Here is a 7,958-nt window from a genome sequence, read left to right as displayed (position 1 = left end):
ACTCCAAACACTTTGATGCAGTATTTATTGGTGAGATGTTTTGAGTTTTGAATGGAATACGTGGTGTTGATTAACTTATGAATGGCTGCACTATAATAAATTGTATTTTACATACCGAGGATTGTTGGCTCTGGATTGTCTCTCTGGATATCGAACAAGAAATGTGTTTGCTTCATTATGTCACATGTACCTAGCAAGGGTGGGTTCTACTTACCTTTACTACCGGTTCACATTGCGCCCGCACGCACTCTTCTGTACATGCACAGAAGTTTCTGCACATGTGCAAATCAACTTTGATGACATCCGGGTCAGTGGGCGGAGCCTCCTGCCAGTTTTACTACCGGTTCTTGGGAACCGGTCCGAACCAGGGCAACGCACCACTGGTACCTAGCCTAAAGACTGCTTTGGATCTCATGAAGGAAGATCCGGTGTATGTCTGTTTGGAAATAAGGGCCAGCTGGCTAGGTACACTTGGAAATGCTATCTCTGGTGAATTGGAGGCTGATTCTTTTACTAAAATACCAAGCAGTGTTTCGTCCCTTGATTGAGTTGATTAACAGATCTGAAATATTTGTTTTATAGAGTAGATTAGGAATAGAAGAGGAGAGGAGGAATGGAATGGAATTGGGAATGGAAATGGAAATGGGAATAGAGTAGAGTAGAATTAATACAATAGAATAGAGTAGAGTAGAGTAGAGTAGAGTAGAGTAGAGTAGAGTAGAGTAGAATTAATACAATAGAATAGAGTAGAATTAATACAATACAATAGAGTAGAGTAGAGTAGAATTAATACAATAGAATAGAATTAATACAATACAATAGAGTAGAGTAGAATAGAATTAATAAATAGAATAGAGTAGAGTAGAGTAGAGTAGAATTAATACAATAGAGTAGAGTAGAATTAATACAGTAGAATTAATACAGTACAGCAGAACAAAACAAAACAGAATAGGCTCTATTTGGCCAAGTGTGATTAGATACACAACGAATTTGTCTCCAGTGCAGAAGCTGTCAGTGTACATGCAAAGCAACAGACTAATAATATTATCATAATAATGAAACCAGTAAGAAGTGGTAGAGAAAATGAGAATACTAATAATAATACTACAGGCATAGATATAAGACTATGCTGTGGGAATTAAGTGTTCAGCAGGGTGATGCCTCTGATACTATATCCAGGACAAATCAATTTTGCAACTCTTCTGGGAGAGATTAGCCCAGGGGTCGGCAACCTTAAACACTCAAAGAGCCACAAAGTTCCTAACCGGAAGCCCCCCCCATTCAATTCTGGAGCCGACTGGAAGTCCAGTTCCCCTACCATAGAGTCTCTTCCTAGTGCGGCGTCCTGTTTCCTCTACCTGCCCTAGCCGAAAGCCCTATCAATTGTGGAGCCGACCAGCAACAGGGAGCCACAGCAGAGGGATGAAAGAGCCACATGTGGCTCCAGAGCCGCAGGTTGCCGACCCCTGGGTTAGCCAATCTATGTCCTACACAGGTAGTCCTTGACTTAAGACCAAAGCATCTCACCATGGAGATGTCATTTTGTACACGTGAATGATACCTTCGTACATGTGAACGACTCCACCGTGCACGAACAAAAGAGGAGGGCTTTGTGTTGGTGAAGATGCTTCCATCTGCCTTGACTATGGACTGTTTGTTGCCGTGTGAATCCCTTGGAGGAGCTATGAATCAGTTCAGTGGCTTGGGAGACGTTTGCTGCATGGTGGATCTTGATATTGTCTACCTTAAGACGATTAAGGTAACTAAGATGATTAAAGGCCTGGAGTCAAAAACATATGAAGAATGGTTGATATGGCTAGTCTAGAGAAAAGAAAGACTAGGGGTGACGTGACACCGGTACTCGAGTATTTGAGGGACTGCCACAAGGAAGAGGGGATCAAGAAGACAAGAAACAACGGATGGAAACTAATCAAGGAGAGAAGCAACCTGGAATTAAGGAGAAACTTCCTAACAGTGAGGACAATTAACCAGTGGAATAGCTGGCCTTCAGAAGTTGTGGGTGCTTCATCTCTGGAGGTTTTTAAGGTAAGAATGCACAGCCACCTATTTGAAATGGTATAGGGTTCCAGCTCTATTCTGATTGTACTATTGATTGTACCATTTGGAGACTATAAACTCCACATTGAGATCCTTTTGAAGGAAAGCAAGATGTCAAGGAGATAGATGATCCTCTCTCTCTCTCTCTTTTTTTTTTTAAAAAAGGATTCTTAGTTCATTCCCCTGTGGGTGACTTAGAACATCTTTGAGATTCAACCAAGCATGGCTATGCCAGCTTAACAGTAACGAGGAGAGGTTTTATCACTCCAGCAATGGCTGGGAGATGTTAGGAAGGTGCTATAAATCACCCGTAGAGAACTGGCCTTCCTTCAGACCAAGTAATACTAGAGGATCAATATAGGACCAGATGGTCTCTCAGCAGAACATTTTCTCTGGGCTTAAGGAGGAAATGCATTCCGCCCAATGGGGTATCTTCCTAGGGCACAATAAGCTTGACAAAGGCTATTTGGAATAAACATTAGATGATGAAGGTGGAAAATGTCAGGAGGGTTTTGTTTTGAAAACTTGGTTTTGGAAGTCGGGGGCTGCTTCCGTGCAAAACAGATCTCTCCAATAGTTTAATGTTTGCACCTTTGATGACATCTTGTTCCTTGTACAGCTGAAAAAATGTGAATTTAAGGATGAATCACAGCCAGGTTACGAACCGGCTAGTCCAAATTTCATCACTCCAGTCTCAAATCCTAGGACAGAAGATTGGATGAAAATAAAATAAAATAAAATAAAATAAAATAAACACCCCCAAACCCTTCCCAAGGGTATGAATAACTGAAAAACAAAGGAGAAAACCGAGCAATTTTTCCACATCTTTGCCTCCCAGCATCTGGCGCCCTTCAAAGCGAGATGAAAGTTAAGGCATTTTATTATAAATCATCATTTATTGTAAATTATAAATGGGCGTTTGAAACCAGCTTTTCCAATTCTCTCCCCTCTCCCCCGTCCCTTTTCTCCAACCCAGCAATTTATTTCAATACTGAAATGCAAGGAACAGCTTCGGCTTTTATTAAAGATGTTGACATTGCTGATGAAAACTTGCGGGGGGGAGGATCCATCTACGGAGAGTTACGATTGAAGAAAGAAAGAAAGAAAGAAAACCAGTAGCCATCCTGAAAATGCTGACTTTGGAGTAAGATGACGGAAGGGGGTTAAAAATAATAAAAAAAATCGGTTAGCTTTCCAAATCTTTTCATTTCTTTCAAAGGCTTCCAAACCGTCCCCTGAAATCTAAAACCTTCCAAAACATTGTACAAATATGGTAATATATTTGCAACTTGTTGCATGAGAATATATTTGCAAATCGTTGCTTGAGAGAAAAAGCCATTCAAATATCATAAAACTGGAAGATTGAACCAAATGGTTAGTCCATATTTTCTTTCCAAATAGATGGCTTGAATGTACAATGAAATTAGGATTTCTAAAAAAAGAAAAGAAAAAAAACCTTTGGAAATATTATGCTTATAGTTTCAGTAGCAATGCAGTTGTTTGAATGACAAAGCAACCAGCATATTAAAACCTTCAATAACAGAGATATAGTATCATGTGTGCAAGTATATAGTATCATGTATACTATGTTTTCCTGAAAATAAGACCCTGTCTTATATTTTTTTGAACCCTGAAATAAGCGCTTGGCCTTATTTTCAGGGATTATTTTTTGGGGGCACGTAGAGCAAGACGGGACTCCTCTTGCCATCTTATCTGATTTCCAGCTCTGTCTCCCTAACCCTAACCAGAGGAAATGGCGGGGACCAGCTGCGTACGCATTTAAATATTTTTGGAGAAGGCTTATTTTCGGAGAAACACGGTACATTTATCTGTCCTGGAATTATTATGAACTGAACCGTAGTTTAATATTTCTGATATATCAGTAGGTGAGCCTTATAAACTGCCATAATAACTGAGAATTTGGGCACTGTAATCCTAAAACACACTGGGAAAGTTATAAAAAAACCCTGAATAATCCAAGGAAGCCCAAGCTTGTGTGTTTAAAAAATGATGGTGTGGTTAACTCCTGACTTTGGGGGCACTTCTGGCTAATCCCAAACTTCCTTAGCCATACATTAAATAAATTCAGTTCCCTGGGTTTAATATCTGTGTAGCTAAATAGGCTTTCAATCAAACAATTAAATATTACAGCTATAGACTAGCAGACGTAGGGCTTCCATTAACCTCACCTGGGGCTGAAATTAATAATGTTTGCACAACCTGTTGGGCCCACTGCGGTATTTGTTCACCTAAAGATTATGTCAAAACAGTCCTATCACGGCTTGAAATAATGGCAGAATTGTCACATCTCTAGCGAAGTGGTCTTGTTTGCGCAACCCATGTCATTTGATTCCTAAATTAACCCATGTTCCGGTTTTCTAGAACGCATCGGCCCACCTTATCGAGAGCAGCAAGAACTTGTCAACATGCTACATAGACCTGCGCACGTATGTTAAGCAAGGGATGTGCAGGGGAAGAGAACAAGTCACGATGTGCCTCAGCAATGCAAATATTTGTGCCATGCCGTGGCATCACGTGCCGTTTTGACATCGTGGCTTGCTATGCAACCAAGATTAAAACTAGGGATCTGTGGTGCTCTCCGATCTGGGTTTGTTTTCTTGCAGATGTTTCATTACTCAAGACTAGGTAACAACATCTGCATGGATGTTATTCCCTAGATGGGTAGCGAAACGTCTTCAAGAAAACAAGCAAGCTCAAAGAGCATCAAGGAGCCCTTCCTTTTTTTAAAAAAAATTTTTTTTTTTATTTATATGCCGCCCTTCTCCGGAGACTCAGGGTGGCTTACAATGCACTAAGCAATAGCCTTCATTCTTTTGTATATTATTTATACAAAGTCAGCTTATTGCCCCCACAGTCTGGGTCCTCAATTTACCTACCTTAGAAAGGATGGAAGGCTGAGTCAACCTTGAGCCTTGGCGAGATTAGAACCTGCAGTAATTGCAGGCAGCTGGTCTTAATAACCAGCTTAATAACAGGGTGCCTTAGACCACTGTACTACCAAGGCTCTGGGTACCTCTGAGCTACAAATATTCTCCTTTAAGGTTAAAATTAACCTAATGTAGTATGTTGCAAATCTGGGCTTACTAAGTAACTGGGTTTACTAAGATGTGGATGACAAATTAAGGTTGTTTTGGTGTGGTGCGTGTAGAACAAACCAGCTATCTTTGGTTTCGTTTACTTTGCTGCAGTCCTAGGCCATATTCAGGAAAGCAGAACAATTGGTGGTGACAGACTGTGGTGCAAAAATTATAAAAGCTAAAAAGTTTTAGGGTTTTTCCAGATAAGGTTTATAGTAATGGGATATCTACGCTGCTATTTCTTATTTTCTGTCTTTCTGTCATCCTCTGTAGCCGAGGGGGGCAATTGAACTGACAGCAGTTGTCCTTTAGCAACAACCGACTGAGCTACCGAGTTTTCCCCTTCTTCTGGCTGGCATTTCTCTAGAAGTAAAACTTACCTGCATTGATTTATGGGTTAGTTTTTCTTAACCCTTTGATCAACAGAGAGATTGATTTTTCTCTTCATTTAGGAAATCAACCCCCCCCCATGGATACAAATAAAGCAAAATAAAATAAAGCAAAAGCAAAATAAAAAATAACACCCCCACCCCACCCCAAATGAAACCTAAATTGAATAAGGAAGACCTCAAATGTGGACTCGTCTCGAAGAAGATCAGAAAAACTCCAGCTTGAACTTCTGCGGAGATACAGCATATTTGGTGTGAGCCAATTCTGTGGTGTGAATTCAAGTCATTGTAGTTTAACGTGAAGTGCGAATGCTATCAACAGTGGCTTATGCAAAAAAAAAAAATCATGGTTAAAACAGTTTACGGATCAGATATTCCAGCAAGTTCAGGAGATCAAGGAATATCGGAAGGACCTAGAAATGAAACTCTTTTAAGAGGAATGGCTAAAATAACTACTCGGGGTGTTTATTCTGCAAAATGAGAAGAGCGAGGAGAGGTATTACGGTAGCCTTCGGATATTTATTATTTATTAGTCCAATTTATATGCCGCCCTTCTCCCTAGACTCAGGGCGGTTTACAATGCATTATAGCAATAGCCTGCATACTTTTTTGTATATACCTGCTTATTAGGGCTTTCGGTCCCCCCTAAGTGGTGTTGTTTTATACAAAGTCGGCTTATTGCCCCCACAATCAGGGTCCTCCGGGATATCACAGGTTGTCCCATACAAGTTGACCTTCTCAGTTGAACCAATGGATAAACCCGAGAAGTAGACTTAGATGGACTCTTGATCAATGCAGTTTAGTATGGCCTCAAGAAAAAAAATTCTGATGATCCCAGCTAACAGCCAGTGGAACAGCTTGCCACATGAACTTATCTCGGGTGGGTAAGGATCTCTGAGCAGGTTGGACGCAATGACCCATAAGAAACCTCAATGGGCTTTTGAGATCAAACTGACCCCTTACAGAATCCTCCTTATGGAAAAAAAAACCCCATCCTCCAGCAGTCCATTCAAGCAAATTTAGCAAGGCTGTCCGGAACTCGGCTTTAACCGCAGCCAGGGTTTCCCCGATTTCTCACTGCACCAAGACCCCCCCCCCAAATGCGGACTGCAGCTCACGTTTTCCTTCAATCCAGGCTCCCCCCCTCCTCTTCGCGGGCTGCAACCCCTCCTTCCACCCAGCCCAAATGCCGCAACTGATGCAGAGCAGGGTTTCCAAAGAAGGTGGGGGGGGGGGAGAAAAGAAAAAGACACCCACCGCCCCACGATTTCCTGCTCAAATAAACCCAGTTCAAAATAAATAAATAAAAACAAAATAAAACCCCCCACCCTACATCCAGTTTGAAAGAAAATCGCTCTATTCCCAATTTAAGGCACCCCGTATCATACAGGCGACGTCTAGAAAAAAAACTTGCATTTTAAACTTAACCCCCAACCCCCCAGAAACCCAGACAGCCCCCCCCCCACGATTTAAAGAAGAAAAAAGAAAGAAAGATCTGGCTTGCAAAAAAAAAGAGGAAAAAAAAGAAAGAGATCTGGCTTGCAAAAAAAGAGAGAGAGAAAAAGAAAGAGATCTGGCTTGCAAAAAAAAAGAGGAAAAAAAGAAAGATCTGGCTTGGAAAAAAAAGATCTGGCTTGCAAAAAAAAGAGAGAGAAAAAAAGATCTGGCTTGCAAAAGAAAAAGAAAAAGAGATCTGGCTTGAAAAAAAAGAAAAAAAAAGAAAGATCTGGCTTGAAAAAAAAGAAAAAAAAAGAAAGATCTGGCTTGGAAAAAAAAGATCTGGCTTGCAAAAAAAGAAAAAAGAAAGAGATCTGGCTTGCAAAAAAAAAAAGAGAAAAAAAGAGATCTGGCTTGCTGAAAAAAAAGAAAAAGAAAGAGATCTGGCTTGAAAAAAAAAGAAAAAAAAGAAAGATCTGGCTTGGAAAAAAAAGAGATCTGGCTTGCAAAAAAAGAGAGAGAAAAAAGAAAGAGATCTGGCTTGCAAAAAAAAAGAAAGAGAAAAAAAAGAGATCTGGCTTGCAAAGAAAAAAAGAAAGAAAGAAAGAAAAAAAAGAGAGATTTGGCTTGCAAAAAAAAAAAAAAACCCGCAGCGCAACCCGGCTGCAGAGCGCGCGTGAGAACGCAGACAAGCGCGTGGGTTGCTCCCCCCCCTTTCCATTCTCCCCCCCCCCCGCCACCAGCTTTCCGGGGCGGCCCTTCCAACAGCCGCGTCCCCCCCCCTCCGCCCCCCCCAATTTCCCCATCTTTCCCTTTGGCCCCCGCTGCAGTTCCCCCCTTCCTCCGGCGAGAGGCGGCTCGGCACTGCAGCTCCGGGCCGGGAAGGCGGAGCCGGCGAAGCCGGGCGACACGTGGGCAAACGGGGGGCGGAGGCGGCTTCTTAGGCAGCGGTAGGCAGCCGGTCCTGGGCCTTGTC

Source organism: Pituophis catenifer, unplaced genomic scaffold, assembly GCF_029215685.1.
Source record: "Pituophis catenifer annectens isolate HBS135680 unplaced genomic scaffold, rPitCat1.0.hap2 SCAF_14, whole genome shotgun sequence".
Classification (NCBI taxonomy): Eukaryota; Metazoa; Chordata; class Lepidosauria; order Squamata; family Colubridae; genus Pituophis; species Pituophis catenifer.
Note: the sequence above shows the minus strand (reverse complement) of the source record.